The sequence below is a fragment of the Schistocerca americana genome, chromosome X, assembly GCF_021461395.2.
Source record: "Schistocerca americana isolate TAMUIC-IGC-003095 chromosome X, iqSchAmer2.1, whole genome shotgun sequence".
NCBI classification, from domain to species: Eukaryota; Metazoa; Arthropoda; class Insecta; order Orthoptera; family Acrididae; genus Schistocerca; species Schistocerca americana.
Genome location: NC_060130.1, coordinates 291,641,723 through 291,660,287, shown reverse-complemented (window position 1 = coordinate 291,660,287; position 18,565 = coordinate 291,641,723). Strand labels below are relative to the sequence as shown.

The following is an 18,565-nucleotide window of genomic DNA, read 5'->3' as shown; positions in this document are numbered from 1 at the left end:
GAATGCTGTTCCGGAAAAAAAACTGGTTTCCTACACGGTATTACGCATGGTAGCGTGGTGTCTCCTTGGTGTTTCCATGTTTTTGTCCACCCCCTCTGTTTATGTAGTAATTCTTGTCAAGCTTCGCGTATGTATTGATCCTTTACCTGCGGCAAAATAAAAGCTTCTCTCTTCTCAGTGCAATATGTAGACCTAGAAGCAGAGTTGACTTGCGAGGGAAATAAAGTGGAGGAAAGTACGGTGGAATGAAAAGGTGGTAACACATAGAAAGGTACACAAAATACCGAATGCTCGAAATAAGTGCTTTACTTCACCAAGTAGGATAACTAGTGATCATCCACTGCAAACTGGCAGCTGTGTACCCACTTGGCTCAAAATCTAAAGCAGCAAGTTTTTGCAAGCATCAAGAGTCTAACCTGTTACCTCTTAGTCGAGTGCCGTCTCACTATCTCGGTAGTAATACAGTGTCTCGGGGTCAAGTGCAGTAGTCAAACTTCTCAGTGTTCTAGTTAGCATGCGTTGAGGTCTTGCTACTCCACGTAGTTGGCTAACACTTCTACCCGCTTTTCAACAATCATCTCCGTAGAAGCACTTCCGTACTGAGTCAAGTAAAAAGCGCGCAATTCACCGGCTGTTGACTGCTGTTCTTGGCGTGAAGCTTGTCGTCGAGGTTACTTTTTCCGACCTAGTTCAAGGGTAAGTTACGAGTGTCAGTCGCAGGCATTGCGCAACGTGATGCTGTTATACTCGTATTTCCAAACAGGCCATTAGGCCTCCCTGCCGGAAGGTCGTTGCCTTGCAGTCAGGGAAGGCGATGGCCGCCTATCATGCGCGGGCGATCTGCTGACTATGTCAATCACCCATTCCGGTTAAGTTCATTTCACCTGATATGTAGTTCCTACACATAACTAGAAACATGAACTTTGCCACTGCTACACATAAATAAATTTAATAAGGTGTTCTAAGAAAATACTTTTTGATTATTACGAAATTTCTGTCCCTCATGGGATATACACTCCTGGAAATGGAAAAAAGAACACATTGACACCGGTGTGTCAGACCCACCATACTTGCTCCGGACACTGCGAGAGGGCTGTACAAGCAATGATCACACGCACGGCACAGCGGACACACCAGGAACCGCGGTGTTGGCCGTCGAATGGCGCTAGCTGCGCAGCATTTGTGCACCGCCGCCGTCAGTGTCAGCCAGTTTGCCGTGGCATACGGAGCTCCATCGCAGTCTTTAACACTGGTAGCATGCCGCGACAGCGTGGACGTGAACCGTATGTGCAGTTGACGGACTTTGAGCGACGGCGTATAGTGGGCATGCGGGAGGCCGGGTGGACGTACCGCCGAATTGCTCAACACGTGGGGCGTGAGGTCTCCACAGTACATCGATGTTGTCGCCAGTGGTCGGCGGAAGGTGCACGTGCCCGTCGACCTGGGACCGGACCGCAGCGACGCACGGATGCACGCCAAGACCGTAGGATCCTACGCAGTGCCGTAGGGGACCGCACCGCCACTTCCCAGCAAATTAGGGACACTGTTGCTCCTGGGGTATCGGCGAGGACCATTCGCAACCGTCTCCATGAAGCTGGGCTACGGTCCCGCACACCGTTAGGCCGTCTTCCGCTCACGGCCCAACATCGTGCAGCCCGCCTCCAGTGGTGTCGCGACAGGCGTGAATGGAGGGACGAATGGAGACGTGTCGTCTTCAGCGATGAGAGTCGCTTCTGCCTTGGTGCCAATGATGGTCGTATGCGTGTTTGGCGCCGTGCAGGTGAGCGCCACAATCAGGACTGCATACGACCGAGGCACACAGGGCCAACACCCGGCATCATGGTGTGGGGAGCGATCTCCTACACTGGCCGTACACCACTGGTGATCGTCGAGGGGACACTGAATAGTGCACGGTACATCCAAACCGTCATCGAACCCATCGTTCTACCATTCCTAGACCGGCAAGGGAACTTGCTGTTCCAACAGGACAATGCACGTCCACATGTATCCCGTGCCACCCAATGTGCTCTAGAAAGTGTAAGTCAACTACCCTGGCCAGCAAGATCTCCGGATCTGTCCCCCATTGAGCATGTTTGGGACTGGATGAAGCGTCGTCTCACGCGGTCTGCACGTCCAGCACGAACGCTGGTCCAACTGAGGCGCCAGGTGGAAATGGCATGGCAAGCCGTTCCACAGGACTACATCCAGCATCTCTACGATCGTCTCCATGGGAGAATAGCTGCGAAAGGTGGATATACACTGTACTAGTGCCGACATTGTGCATGCTCTTTTGCCTGTGTCTATGTGCCTGTGGTTCTGTCAGTGTGATCATGTGATGTATCTGACCCCAGGAATGTGTCAATAAAGTTTCCCCTTCCTGGGACAATGAGTTCACGGTGTTCTTATTTCAATTTCCAGGAGTGTAGATGCGGATTACTTCGTTAGATATTTAGCGATTGCGAAAGAAATCAACAGTAGCATTGTACAAGCAAATTTGCCTGGATTGTATAAGGAAAACAGGTGACCTAGTATATTTACCTATGCGAGATCGACAGATCGTATGACGTTGAGGTTGTCCTCCGCATAGACCGCCAATTGGAATCCTAAGAGTAAGATATGCCAACTAAAGTACAGTGACTTCGCGAAATATGCAAGTGACGAAATCCAACGATAAAGTAACGGAGGTTGTTCTGAAATACTGTCACATAATTTTGCATGGTATCCGGTGGCTAAGCCTGTAATTTGCGGTCACCAAAATATACACCACCAAATGCAGAGTAAAGCAAATGTACTGTGGTGTGGTTGCCGCCACTGTGGGAACACCTTAGCATAGGATCTTCATGCCACACCATTACATTCAGTAAACCCATACAGTACGTGCATACAGCCAGCGCTTTACAAATATCCTATCCATACCGCTGAGTATCGTCATCAAAGTACATCTAACGCTGCCGGAAAAACAAATCCGATACAGAACCGAGCAGCGCTGAACGCGAGCTTGAGGTCTTAGAGGGAAGTGGACGTTACATTTGTCAACAGCAAGCACCGTGAGTGAATGGAACAGCCGGCCGGAGTGGACGAGCGGTTCTAGGCACTACAGTCTGGAACCGCGCGACCGCTACGGTCGCAGGTTCGAATTCTGCCTCGGGCATGGATGTGTGTGATGTCCTTAGGTTAGTTAAGTTTAAGTATTTCTAAGTTCTAGGGGACTGATGACCTAAGAAGTTAAGTCCCATAGTGCTCAGAGCCATTTTTTGAATGGAACAAGTTTATTTCCAAAAGCAAACAAACAAAACATGCTGTTGACCTTTGCTTTGTTGTGCATATATTTTCAGTGCAATACAGATATCAGGATGAATGTGGGTAAGAAATCAAACGAAATGCAGCTACTCTGCAAAGAGCTACCGGAGACCACGGATCTTTTATACCAAAATAAAAAAAAGGAAAACATCGTCCGAATAGACCGTGAATGCCCAACGGTACCGACCGGTCGCCGTGTCGTCCTCAGCTCTTAAGCGTCACCGTATGCGGACACGGTGTGGCATGTGGTCAGCACACCACTCTCCCGGCCGTCGTCAGTTTTCGTGACCGATGCCACTACTTCTCAATCAAGCAGCTCCTCAATTGGTCTCACAAGGGCTGAGCGCACCCCACTTGCCAACAGCTTCAGCAGACCCAGACTGTGATCCATCCAAGTGTTACCCAACAGCGCTTACCTACAGTGATCTGCCGGGAACCGGTGTTACCATTCCGGCAACGCCTTGGCCCTTGTACCAAAACACTCATAAAATAACCCTGAACAACCTCCGAAATTTTGTCTCTGGAGTTCGGGTTGACGCTATATAGGTAGATGTTGATCCAATGTACAGGTGCCGACAGATTGAGTACGGGAGTCCTTTATTTTTAATAAAAGAAAAGGGATTAGTTTTTTAAATGCGTGAGCTATGGATGGCAATGGATCTTCACAAAGCCGTGCACGAGCCCTGGGCTGGCGACACATCAGATTTTTCCAGTATGTGCCGCTATCCCACGGCTTGTTCACGTGCTCGACGAACAAACAACCATTCTGCTGACGGGGTGACGCTTAGGGAAGCGTCGCTTGTCTTGGCAGAGCTCCTACAGCAGCCAATCAGAAAGGTCCAGGAGATCACGTGTGAGCGCCCACGGCGCCAAGCTGCGCGGACGAGGCGTGTGGATCGCCCTTCCGTGCACTTTTCGAGCCCCGGCTCTATCTGTTTGCGCCTTAGGGTCGCTAAACTCACATAATGTACCCCGGCTAGGTCAATCAGTAAATGTTTTCTCAATAAACGGGAGGCAGTTTGCCGACCGGAGTTGAAAAATTAACACTTGTTCTTTTTTAGACCTCACTTCCACCTCAGCCACATCCTGACATGCACACCAATAACGGAAACTGCTCGATAAGACTAGAAGTCTTGGTCTACAGTTATAGAGTAACTGCTTACGTCTCAGTGTCACGGATTATATTCGATGGCTATCCACAGCGTGTTTGGAGTAGTCATAAGAGATATGTGATTATAAACTGTCCTTCTTTTAGTCACACTTAGCCGGACTGGCCAAGTGCTGTCCGAGAACACTTGGCTTTTTATCGCAACAGGGCTTCACCAACATTGTTTATTTTATTTGTAAATTCATCAATTATTGTATAAACATAACTCTATAGTCTATGACATTCATTTCTTCCATCCATACTATACGAATACCGATTTGATTTGTCGTATATTAAATATGCAGAAAGACGGGAGCAGGTCTTCTATTTGGACCTTGCCATGTTAAATGATGTTCCGTATTTATACCAGGGAAAATCTGTTTCATATCACGAGATATGTAAATCAGCCTGTATGCTCGTCATTGTAATCTTGGAACTTACACATGTGCATACAGAATGTTACTGTACACCCGCTAGAATGACAAAAAATTCGTAAGGAAGGAAGGAAGATTATATTTAGCACCCCGTCTAAGACGACGTTATCACGGACGCAGCACATGCCCTGAATAGGAAAGGAAATCGGCAGTGTCCTTTTGAAATGAACCATCTCGGCATATTCCTTCAGCGATTCAAGGAAATCACGAAAAACTCAAATCTGAATGATTGAACGGGAATTCGAAACGGCGATCTCCCGAATGCAAATCCAGTGTCTTACCACTGTGTCATTTCAATCTGTAAAATATCCGCGAGGATATTCTGGACTTCTGGGAAAATACCAGAAGAGCAAATGACACATCCACGTTTCATATTTTTGAGTCTTCTGCAGCCTCAAACACCCGTGCAAAACAGTAATTTAGCAGCTTCCCTACTACGAAGTCAGCAAATGGACAGCATCTGGGTGCTCATAAAGTCAGTTTTTAATTTTAAAATGCCACTGACGCATATATGCACTGGTGGTTTCATTGCCAGACTTCGGACATCGTTACGACCGTGGAATGTTGCCAGACGAGACAACTGGCGCTAATCCAATGCAACTGCGTAACGACCCAGTTGGATGAATAACAGCAGGCGTAGACTGACACATACTACACTTGACACGTGACTCGTGATTTCAGCACAAATATTACTTCTGCTTCCGTGTAGCAGGTTGAGGTTCCCACCACTCCTCGTCTAAAACGGAAAATAAATGTAAAGTGATGGGGAAAGCTAAGTAAAGGACATGATTTGTTTGTTTTTTTCGGTTGCTGTGTAAGTTCTCTGAAGAAAAGTATCCTACATATACCTAAAATTACTATCGAAGGTACATCTGGCGCTGTGGCGCCTAATCAACGATAAGTATACCATCTTTTTTTTCAGTATCTACTTTTAAAACACACATGTGATTAGGTAAAAAAGTGGTTCAAATGGCTCTGAGCACTATGGGGCTTAACATCTGAAGTCATCAGTCCCTAGACTTACAACTACTTAAACCTAACTAACCTAAGGACATCACACACACATCCATGCCCGAGACAGGATTCGAACCTGCGACCGTAACAGCAGCGCGGTTCCGGACTGAAGCGCCTAGAATCGCTCGGCCACAGCGGCCGGCTGATTAGCTATAGAAAGTTTTCTTCAGAAACGGGAGACTTAAGTTTATGGACACTAGCTGAGACGACACGCGTTTTTGCGATCTGGTCAAATGTTAGCGATCCGAAGCAACCAAAATTATTCAGTCAGGTCCAAATCGAGATTCTGAGCAGGACAACCTTTCACCCTTAGGGCTCACTGAACTCGCCATTACATCATTATCTTACTATTCGTGATCTAAGACGAGAATTCTTTCATTTTGATTTTCCAAATGCTGACTCCTGAAATGTTCGTAGGTGGTAGAAGCCAAGTAATGAGTTGGAGTATCGTTGTAGCATTTAACAACAACTTTGCTTCGAATGTCCCCAAACAGTCCACACGAGAAACGCGACCAACCTGCAACTCCTTCGTCTGGAAATCTCCATGTAAACACTACGCTGTGATGATTCGCGTTTTGTTCTAAGTTTTCCTAAGTTAGTTCTTCAAATAGTTCGATAAGTGGTCTCCGGGCGCTTCTTTCCCACACTCTTTTACTGATCCGCCTCGACAAACGAGACGATACACCTTAGAAGCGGGGCCATCGACCTGTTACGGCCACGGGAAGGTACCAGTTCTCATCTTTTCCATCTATTCCGCCCTATGTTACCACAAATTGCTAACCATTCTGAAAATGACAGCCGTACAATTGAGTCGCCTAGATGCAAAACTGTCGATGTCCTCCATAACCGGTTTTGAGAAAAAGTGGAAAAACTGTTTTCACTGGGTAAATGCAAACTGCCCTACACTGTATGTTGTATACATAAGTATGGATTAGTACAAAACGATTTGGGTTATTGAAAAAAAAATCAGGAACTCAATGCATGTAAGATATAAGCAGAATAAAAATGGACTTGGACAGTTTTGCATCTGACTTTGCAGATGGCCACTTTTGCATGTTACTGAAATGGACATGGGCAGTTTTGAACCTGACTAGTTGCACATGAGGAGAGGATATGGGGTGAACATAAAACTGTGTATTCAGTTTTAATTTCTTTTAATATTTCTGACGGTACATGGTGTAACAACTGACAAACTGCAATCCACTTAATACGTCATATCTGGCACAATGTCTTCATCTTCTCGTGCTAAGCATTCTGATTCAACTGATGCCCCTAACCCGCTGGAACCTAGTAATGTCATATACCACGATAGGGGTTCACGTTCCCTCCAGAACTCACCATAGTGTTCCTCGACGAGTTTTGAAACATCCTCTAGTTTCTTTTCATTGATAGGAACAACCGTGTTCGTAATGCAGCTCGAGTTTATGTGTCCCAAGTGTTTCCCACGTTTGCATACGGACACTGGTAGGTTGATTTCAGAATTATAATTAGGCTCCCCTTCGACTTTTATAGCATAGCATTCTGAGAATGTGTATAACTTTCAGAATAAACAGCTGTAAGAGACCACACAAGTACAATGTTTACATGCTTATGGTAGCCATCTTGCATTACAGTCACATGACCCCAGCCTTCAATGCGATTTGTCAAAAGGGGCAAGGCAAGTTTTGCACCCAACTTACTGATGGACATGGACAGTTTTGAATCTAACCACACTTTTCGTGAGCTGTTTTCCATAGGACATGGAGAGCTTTGAGCATAAATAGCATTTCAAGCATGTGTAAAATGTCATGTTCTATAATACAGAGTTGCCAACTCAATATTTTTAAAAAGTGGACATGGACAGTTTTGCATCTAAGCGACTCAATTATATGCGTTTATGATCTCTTTCTGCTGCTACAGGGTGGCGAAAATAAAACTAGCCCAGGAAACGCACTGTGAAATAAAATTAAAGGTTCACTTTTTCGAAACCCCGTAATTGCCTCCCACTGCGACGCATAAGTTTGAAATGTGGCTCAAAGATGCCTACAGCGTTCCTCTGTAATAGTGGAATTGCTTGGCGCCCTGCGATGTCACCCTCGGGCTCGGTGACGCTTCAAACAGAAAGCGTTTCCAACACATGGAAAAAAAGGCCATAGCTCAAATGTTCATCTGAACTGTAACGTGGATTAATGATGTGACTTTGGCAACAAATTTCACCAAAAGCTTTCCCATCGCCACCGCGGTCGTGCCACACGATCAGAAGGTCGTGACTGCCCCCCTTACCCACATCTCACCCTTTCTTTCGACGTCTCTGCCTTAGAGGTCAAAGCAGGGACACCCAGCGTTGATATCACGCGGTTTTCTTATGGGGGCCGGGGAAGACAAAAATGGCTCTGAGCACTATGGGACTTAACGTCTGAGGTCATCAGTCCCCTAGAACTTAGAACTACTGTAACGGTACAGTAGTTTCCGCTCTATAAGCAGCAGGTTTCGCTGCTCGCTCGCACCGGGAAATAGAAACAGAGGCGGCTCCGCAGCCAATTTTATTACACGACGCGGCCGGCCGCGGGTGCAACAGAACCCATGTGGACGGGTGGAAAGAAATGTGTCAGGCTTCATAATACGTATTTATATGTGTCGTGTATTATGCATTTCTTGTACGTGAATGTGAATCTGCACATGAACTTTCCTAATCCTCCTCACACCTTTCCGTAAAGCGTGGCCAAATCTTTGTTGGGAAGTAGTTCTGTACTACAGTAGTGCCAACCTTACTCCTGGGTAGGGGATCGGGAGAGACAGCACAGGCAGGTAAAAGTCAAAGACTTTTCAGTGTCACAAGATCTGGGGTGGAGAGGTTGGTCACGGCCAAGTGGTTCGACCACACCCTCCACCGGGGCCCAGGAGGACCTCCGGGTGCCCGCCAGATTCTGGGAGTGTTACAGAAGATGGGTAAGTGAGCAGACGTGCCCTCAGTGCGTCTGTCTCAATGTTCAAGCATGGAAGAGAGGTATTTGAATATTTGTACTAATTCTTTTATTTCCAGCTTCGGATTGTGTAAGGAAATGAATGTTCTCGTTTAATTTCGGAAATTTGACCCCCTGTGTTAATGTATCTGGTCCCCAGTTTGCCTGTTGTCCTCCTCATGTAGTGGATGTCCTATGTAAAATATTGGGAGGCTTTGGTGTTATACATTTGGCCAACGCAATTCCGTCTTGCCCGTAGAAAAGTGTGTGCAGATTGGTATATAATATACCCGAGCTATAAGTTGTAAAATTGTAATATCTGTAAACTGGAACAATTGCTTCAATCGCTGTAAAGTCGAGTGATAATATTTAAAATAAATACGTAATCAATTGTCATCAATCGTTAACATACCTTAAAAATCACAAAGAAGCCAGGTTAAAGGAATTTATTTAAAATAGAAGCTATAGAATGCAGGGACCCACACATCAGCGTGTGAGCCCTCCAGCCCCTTGCCTAGTATCGTACAGAAAGGGCACGCTCTCTAGGTAGCGCTCACAAGCTCCACTCCCCAGTTATCCGTTGCGCAATTTTTCATTCAGGGCTTGACGACATGAACTTTCATCTGGCGTCCCTAGGCAAGGATGTTGGACGATAAACTTTCACTACTTAAACCTAACTAACCTAAGGACACCACACACATCCATGCCCGAGACAGGAGTCGAACCTGCGACCGTAGCGGGCGCGCGGTTCCAGACTGTAGCGCCTAGAACCGCTCGGTCACCCCGGCCGGCGCCGGGGAAGACATTCCAGATACACTCCCACTCACAATCGACACGACACGAAAAGGCGTCAAAGGGTGGCACGAAGGGCGTCAATGTAATCGCCCGTTTTCCTGTGGCGTTTATACCCACACATTTCGCAGTCGAAAACGACAGTTCGCAGAGCGATGAGCAATAGGAAGATGTTCTCAACAACTCTAACACTGCTGAGACAATCTGACGCTTCAACCTTGCCGCGCGGGATTAGGCGAGCGGTCTCAGGCGCTGCAGTCACGGACTGTGCGGCTGGTCCCGACGGAGGTTCGAGTCCTCCCTCGGTCATGGGTGTGTGTGTTTGTCCTTAGGATAATTTAGGTTAAGTAGTGTGTAGGCTTAGCGACTGATGACCTTAGCAGTTAAGCCCCATAAGACTTCACACACATTTGATTTTTTTGAACTTCAACCCTTCTCTAATGACACTGTGGGGCTGCATCCCAATTGAACGTGTTGGCACATTATTGGAGTTCAGTGCTACAGAAATTTTTGCCTTTGTGTACAGGTTGGAACCAATAAGGATAGTTCAAAACCATTCGTCGAACTTTGAACGTAATCCGAAGCAGCAAAGGGTACTTACGCTTCCTAAATCATCCTGTTTTTCGCCCTCCTGTGGCGTGATCACGAGGGAGTGTAACATTAACATGTGCGTGAGTAAAATGGCAAAGGGTACCTCAAGGCCCCCCCCCCCCCCCTCCCGCCAATTCGGCTTGTTGAACAAGTTACAGAAGCTCTTGTCAGAAACGTTGACATCAATTCAGCTTGTCGGCTTGAAGGTCGGCAGATCCCACCAAATGGGTGTCAACGGCGTTGCAGCGTCATTCTAATAAGTGGCTCATACTGCCAAGTTCTTTGTAAATTTGACCCGACATTTCAATCATCGAAATAACTTCATAAACCCTTCCAATGAAGATCAGCTTGGATTCCGGAGAAATGTAGGGACACGCGAAGTAGTACTGTCCTTACGAATTCTCTTAGATAATAGGTTAATGAAAGCCAAATCTACGTTTATAGCATTTGTAGACTTAGAGAAAGCTTTTGACAATATTGACTGGAATACACTCTTTGAAATTCCGACAGTAGCAGGGGGCGCAAGGCTATTTACAACTCGTACAGACCAGACGGCAGTTATAAGAGTCGAGGGCACAAAAGGAAGCAATGACTGAGGAAGGAGTCAGACAGGTTCAAATGGTTCAAATGGCTCTGAGCACTATGGGACTTAACTGCTGTGGTCATCAGTCCCCTAGAACTCACACAGGGATTCAGTTTGTACATAGTGCAAGCCGTAAAGGAATGGAAAGAAAAATTTGGAATAGGAATTAAAGTTTAGGGAGAAGAAATAAAAACTTTGAGGATTGCTGATGACATTGTAATTCTGTCAGAGACAGCAAAGGACTTGGAAGAGCAGTTGAACAAAATTGACAGTGTTTTGAAAAGAGCACATAAGATAAAAACAAAAGCAAAACAAGGATAATGGAATGTAGTTGAATTGCATCAGGTGACACTAAGGGAATTAAATTAGAAAACGAGACACTTAAATTAGTGGATGAGCTTTGTTATTTGGGTAGCAAAATAAGTGATGATGGCCGAAGTAGAGAGGATATAAAATGTAGACTGGCAATGACAAAAAATGTGTTTGAGGAGATAAGGAATTTGTTAACACCGAGCACAGATTTCGGTGTTAGGAAGTCTTTTCTGAAAGTATTTGTGTGGAGTGTAGCTATGTATGGAAGTGAAACATGGGCGATAAACATTTTAGAGAAGAAAAAAATAAAAGCTTTTGAAATGCGATGTTACAGAAGGATGCTGAAGACTACATCACCTAACTATTCAGAAAGTAGTGAATAGAATTGAGGAGAAAAGAAATTTTGTGGCACAACCTGACTAGAAGAAGGGTTCGCGTATAGGACACATTCCGAGACATCAAGGAATCACCTGTTTAGTAGAATCGACGGAGGACATAGGAAAAGTTGAAAGAATGACAGTTCGTTTCGTGTTATCGTCCAATAGATGAGAAAGTGTCACGTATATGATAAGTACCGGGTGATCAAAAAGCCAGTATAAATTTGAAAACTGAATAAATCGCGGAATAATGTAGGTAGAGAGGTACAAATTGACACACATGCTTGGAATGACATGCGGTTTTATTAGAACCAAAAAAATACAAAAGTTCAAAAAATGTCGGACAGATGGCGCTTCATCTGCTCAGAATAGCAATAATTAGCATAACAAAGTAAGACAAAGCAAAGGTGATGTTCTTTACAGGAAATGCTCAATATGTCCACCATCATTCCTCAACAATATCTGTAGTCGAGGAATAATGTTGTGAACAGCACTGTAAAGTATGTCCGGAGTTATGGTGAGACATTGGCGTCGGATGTTGTCTTTCAGCATCCCTAGAGATGTCGGTCGATCACGATACACTTGCGACTTCAGGTAACCCGAAAGCCAATAATCGCACGGACTGAGGTCTGGGGACCTGGGAGGCCAAGCATGACGAAAGTGGCGGCTGAGCACACGATCATCACCAAACGACGCGCGCAAGAGATCTTTCACGCGTCTAGCAATACTTTTGTTTTTCTTTTTTTTTTGTTTTTTGGTTCTAATAAAACCCCATATCATTCCAAGCATGTGTGTCAATTTTTACCTCTCTATCTACATTATTCTGTGGTTTGTTAAGTTTTCAAATTTATACTGACTTTTTGATCAAAATATTTTGTTGACTCCTCGCACGTAGAAATTTTTGGCCTTCATTTTTTCATGTGAAACGTCCCCTTAGATAAACTACAAATGACTGTGCTTAAACTGACACACAATATTTTTAGCGCAACGCAATCTGACTTTCAATAATCCCTACAAAAGAATGGCCCTGACTAACATTAACCTATACCTCTCACAAATCACTTAGCTCACAAAAACCTTCGTTACTCGAACTACTGCAATACAGCGAGCGCCACTACTGCCAGCTAAATAAAAGATTCTAACTACTGAAGGCACTAACTACTGATAGGCATAGTTAGCAAATGAAAGATTTTGATAAAGAACAAACAATGTATTTACCTTAACAGTGTTCAAAAGTCATGATATATATCAGTTCATGGCATCCAGTCTTACAAATTTACTGTCTCTGATGGAGACAGCCAGCAGTGGTGGATGTGGGGAGAGAGATGGCGGAGTTTTGAGAGCGGATGATCTGGACGTGTGTCCATCAGAGACAGTAAATTTGTAAGACTGGATGTCATGAACTGATATACACTCCTGGAAATTGAAATAAGAACACCGTGAATTCATTGTCCCAGGAAGGGGAAACTTTATTGACACATTCCTGGGGTCAGATACATCACATGATCACACTGACAGAACCACAGGCACATAGACACAGGCAACAGAGCATGCACAATGTCGGCACTAGTACAGTGTATATCCACCTTTCGCAGCTATTCTCCCATGGAGACGATCGTAGAGATGCTGGATGTAGTCCTGTGGAACGGCTTGCCATGCCATTTCCACCTGGCGCCTCAGTTGGACCAGCGTTCGTGCTGGACGTGCAGACCGCGTGAGACGACGCTTCATCCAGTCCCAAACATGCTCAATGGGGGACAGATCCGGAGATCTTGCTGGCCAGGGTAGTTGACTGACACCTTCTAGAGCACGTTGGGTGGCACGGGATACATGCGGACGTGCATTGTCCTGTTGGAACAGCAAGTTCCCTTGCCGGTCTAGGAATGGTAGAACGATGGGTTCGATGACGGTTTGGATGTACCGTGCACTATTCAGTGTCCCCTCGACGATCACCAGTGGTGTACGGCCAGTGTAGGGGATTGCTCCCCACACCATGATGCCGGGTGTTGGCCCTGTGTGCCTCGGTCGTATGCAGTCCTGATTGTGGCGCTCACCTGCACGGCGCCAAACACGCATACGACCATCATTGGCACCAAGGCAGAAGCGACTCTCATCGCTGAAGACGACACGTCTCCATTCGTCCCTCCATTCACGCCTGTCGCGACACCACTGGAGGCGGGCTGCACGATGTTGGGGCGTGAGCGGAAGACGGCCTAACGGTGTGCGGGACCGTAGCCCAGCTTCATGGAGACGGTTGCGAATGGTCCTCGCCGATACCCCAGGAGCAACAGTGTCCCTAATTTGCTGGGAAGTGGCGGTGCGGTCCCCTACGGCACTGCGTAGGATCCTACGGTCTTGGCGTGCATCCGTGCGTCGCTGCGGTCCGATCCCAGGTCGACGGGCACGTGCACCTTCCGCCGACCACTGGCGACAACATCGATGTACTGTGGAGACCTCACGCCCCACGTGTTGAGCAATTCGGCGGTACGTCCACCCGGCCTCCCGCATGCCCACTATACGCCGTCGCTCAAAGTCCGTCAACTGCACATACGGTTCACGTCCACGCTTTCGCGGCATGCTACCAGTGTTAAAGACTGCAATGGAGCTCCGTATGCCACGGCAAACTGGCTGACACTGACGGCGGCGGTGCACAAATGCTGCGCAGCTAGCGCCATTCGACGGCCAACACCGCGGTTCCTGGTGTGTCCGCTGTGCCGTGCGTGTGATCATTGCTTGTACAGCCCTCTCGCAGTGTCCGGAGCAAGTATGGTGGGTCTGACACACCGGTGTCAATGTGTTCTTTTTTCCATTTCCAGGAGTGTATATTATGACTTTTGAACACTGTTAAGGTAAATACATTGTTTGTTCTTTATCAAAATCTTTCATTTGCTAACTATGCCTATCAGTAGTTAGTGCGTTCAGTAGTTAGAATCATTTATTTAGCTGGCAGTAGTGGCGCTCGCTGTATTGCAGTAGTTCGAGTAACGAAGATTTTTGTGAGGTAAGTGATTTGTGAGAGGTGTAGGTTAATGTTAGTCAGGGCCATTCTTTTGTAGGGATTATTGAAAGTCAGATTGCGTTGCGCTAAAAATATTGTGTGTTAGTTTAAGCACAGTCATTTATAATTTTTCTAAGGGGACGTTACACATGTGCTATTCGAGAGTGGAACTGTCGAGAAACAGTAGGAATGTGGTTTATGAAGCCTCTACCAAACAGTTAAATGTGAACTGTACAATAACCGTGAAGATAGTAAATCAGCAGAACTTCCGTGGGTGCCGCGAAACGACGCGAGAGGCGGCAGAGCTGGAAGCGGGGTCGACTTGGGCTCGTGAAGCGTAGTCTGCTGTCATCGCTAGCGTGACGGTGGGCCGCTCGCGAGACTGGCGGCGCACGCCCACGGCCTGCGCCTTGACCCGCGGCCTTGACAGGCAGTGTCACGATGTCAGGGCGCGCCACGTAAACTCCACAGCTGACGGAACTCATTTTGCAAATGTCTCCTTATGGGGGTGAGGTGAACTCGAAGCCGCCGATGTCTACGACGCGCGTTAAACCGTCGGCACGCGGTCTCGTATTCGGACGCCAATGGAACGTACCGAGTTTCTGACGCAGTAACGTGGAAAAAGCATCTCGGGGACTCTTTCCGACGGTGCAGGTCAATATTTAGCATGCCAGATATTCTGAACGTGCGTCTGAACGAAGACCAGTGAGATGAAGAATGCCACCTACGTCACATGACGCCATCTGTCTTCAGTACAGAGTCGCGAGTCGCCATAATGGCTTTCACTTGAAATCCACTTTTGTGTATATATGCCGTTTGTAAGGACCAGCACATTGCGGATCTCTCTGAAAACCAGTCGTTAATTGTTCGATTTGTTGTCATAAAATGTCGGGAAATGCCATTATGATGATAGGTTTGTTTATAAATAAATAAATATTCTGCTACCAGTCACGATTTTTCTTTATTTTACTTTTCGCGCGACGCGTTTCGAGAAATAATTCCCATTTTCAAGTGCGTTTTTTGTGTGTATTAAGCCGTTTCCTTTGATGTTGTCAGTGTGTGTGAGTGCTTCATTTCGTTGACTTTTACTGCAGTACATAAGAAACACGATTTTTTAGTTGGGTATCAATTCTTTTTGTGAAGTTAGTGGCGAGATTTAGAAGAATTTGTACTTACAGTCTTCTACATCTCGCCTCTAACTTCACAAAAAGAATTGGCACCCAACTAAAAAATCGCGTGTTTCTTATGTATTGCAGTAAAAGTCAACGAAATGAAGCACTCACACACACTGACAACATCAAAAGAAATGGCTTAATACACACAAAAAACGCACTTGAACATGGGAATTATTTCTCGAAACGCGTCGCGCGAAAAGTAAAATAAAGAAAAATCGTGACTGGTAGCAGAAGATTTATTTATTTATAAACAAACCCATTGTTTCTACAGTCGCAGGCTTTCAAAAACCATTTATAATGGGTCAAATCAGGCCTTTATGATAGTCAAAGGATTATTGTAACTTGCTTATTTTGAAAGTATGCCATCTGAAAGCAAGGGGTCCGCAGCTCGTGGTCGTGCGGTAGCGTTCTCGCTTCCCACGCCCGGGTTCCCGGGTTCGATTCCCGGCGGGGTCAGGGATTTTCTCTGCCTCGTGATGACTGGGTGTTGCGTGCTGTCCTTAGGTTAGTTAGGTTTAAGTAGTTCTAAGTTCTAGGGGACTGATGACCATAGATGTTAAGTCCCATTGTGCTCAGAGCAATTTGAAAGCAAGGGCACATTGAGCATCCATCATTTTTCGTGGTACAAATTGTTATAATTGTCAGTTAATAACATGTCTACGATTCAAGCTTCCGGGACATGGTAATATGCTAATTACGGAACAGGTGATCTGTTGCTGGTTCGCATCTCACTGGATCCAGTTTTCTACACTAACCTCGCGTTTTCTAATAGGTTCTTATGTTATACTTTCTTATCAGTTTAATAGAAGTATATTCAGTTCAAATGTGTGTGAAATTTTATGGGACTTAACTGCTAAGGTCATCAGTCCCTAAGCCTACACACTACTTAACCTAAATTATCCTAAGGACAAAAACACACACCCATGCCCGAGGGAGGACTCGAACCTCCGCCGGGATCAGCCGCACTGGCCATGACTGCAGCGCCTGAGACCGCTCGGCTAATCCCGCGCGGCAAAGTATATTCAGTAACATCCTATGTTATGTAAATGTAAGTGCGCCGTTTGTGAGGAATGAGTTTGTTCAATCGGCTTTACGTGATGATGTTGTTTGGTTTGGGGGGGCACTCAACTGCCCGATTATCAGCGCCCGTACAAATTCCCAATCTTTACGCAGTCCAATCTCGCCACTTCCACGAATTATGATGAAATGACAACACAATCACCCAGTCCCCGGGTGGAGAAAATCCCCATCCCGCCGGGAAATCGAACCCGGGACCCCGTGATCCAGAGGCAGCAACGCTAGGCACTAGACCAAGAGCTGCGGACTGATTGACTTTACCTACAGGACAGTTTTCACTGCTTACAGTAAGATGTTATGCACTTTCTTCTTTCAAGTTTTGTATTTCGCATGTTGTAAAGAGTCTGCTGTTGTATAGGAACAGTGTTGAAGTAAGAATGATATTAAGGTTTTACTAAAACGTGAGAATGGTGAAACAACTTTTATCTTATACGGAGCAGTATTGTAAATTTGTATCACAGTATTTGTAATGTAACTTCTACAGGTCGATGTCGTCAGTGACTGTATATCGAAGTTTCCCTTTTGTCTTGTAACATGGATATTGAATTTTTTATTTATACAGGGTGTTACAAAAAGGTACGGCCAAACTTTCAGGAAACATTCCTCACACACAAATAAAGAAAAGATTTTATGTGGACATGTGTCCGGAAACGCTTAATTTCCATGTTAGAGCTCATTTTAGTTTCGTCAGTATGTACTGTACTTCCTAAATTTTCACAATCAACATGTGTGGGCTGACGAGAATACGTACGCAATTGTGCAATCACGTCATCAACACAGATTTTCTGTGAACGTTTGGGCAGGCACTGTTGGTGATGTCTTGATTGGGCCCCATGTTCCTCCACCTACGCTCAATGGCGCACGTTATCATGATTTCATACGGGATACTCTACCTGTGCTTCTAGAGCATGTGCCTTTACAAGGACGACACAACATGTGGTTCATGCACGATGGAGCTCCTGCACATTTCAGTCGAAGTGTTCGTACGCTTCTCAACAACAGATTCAGTGACCGATGGATTGGTAGAGGCGGACCAATTCCATGGCCTCTACGCTCTCCTGACCTCAACCCTCTTGACTTTCATTTATGGGGACATTTGAAAGCTCTTGTCTACGCAACCCCGGTACCAAATGTAGAAAGTCTTCGTGCTCGTATTGTGGACGGCTGTGATACAATACGCCAGTCTCCAGGGCTGCATCAGCGCATCAGGGATTCCATGCGACGGAGGGTGGATGCATGTATCCTCGCTAACGGAGGACATTTTGAACATTTCCTGTCACAAAGTGTTTGAAGTCACGCTGGTACGTTCTGTTGCTGTGTGTTTCCATTCCATGATTTGAAGAGACGTAATAAAATGAGCTCTAACATGGAAAGTAAGCGTTTCCGGACACATGTCCACATAACATATTTTCTTTCTTTGTGTGTGAGGAATGTTTCCTGAAAGTTTGGCCGTACCTTTTTGTAACTCCCTGTATATACTACAGACAGAACAACATGACTAATTTATGGGCGAGCAACGGAATGTACGCTTCAATAGAGATAACGAGGAATTTTACGCCCGTCCATTTTGTAAAGCAGTGTGATTTGCGAGCCAAACACAGCTGACGGCTGGCGCTGGAGCGCTGCGAACGTGTATCCAGTACGCTGAGCTCGGCATTCTCACCGTTGACGATCGAAAGCACGGTCCGTGTGCCGACGGTTTTACTACACAGGCGCTCAACTGTCATCTGCTGCGTGCTGATCGATTTGTTACCGGTAGGTTCGATCAACACCCAAGTATTATGGAAATGCTCCAAGAACTCAAATGTGAATCCCCGGAGGGA

General features: G+C 46.0%; 1 protein-coding gene across 1 annotated transcript in view; it reads right to left on the bottom strand.

Moving 5' to 3' along the window:
• LOC124555966 (nose resistant to fluoxetine protein 6-like) overlaps window positions 1–18,565 on the bottom strand; it is a 408,440-nt gene that overhangs the window by 230,211 nt on the left and 159,664 nt on the right. The window lies entirely within an intron of this gene.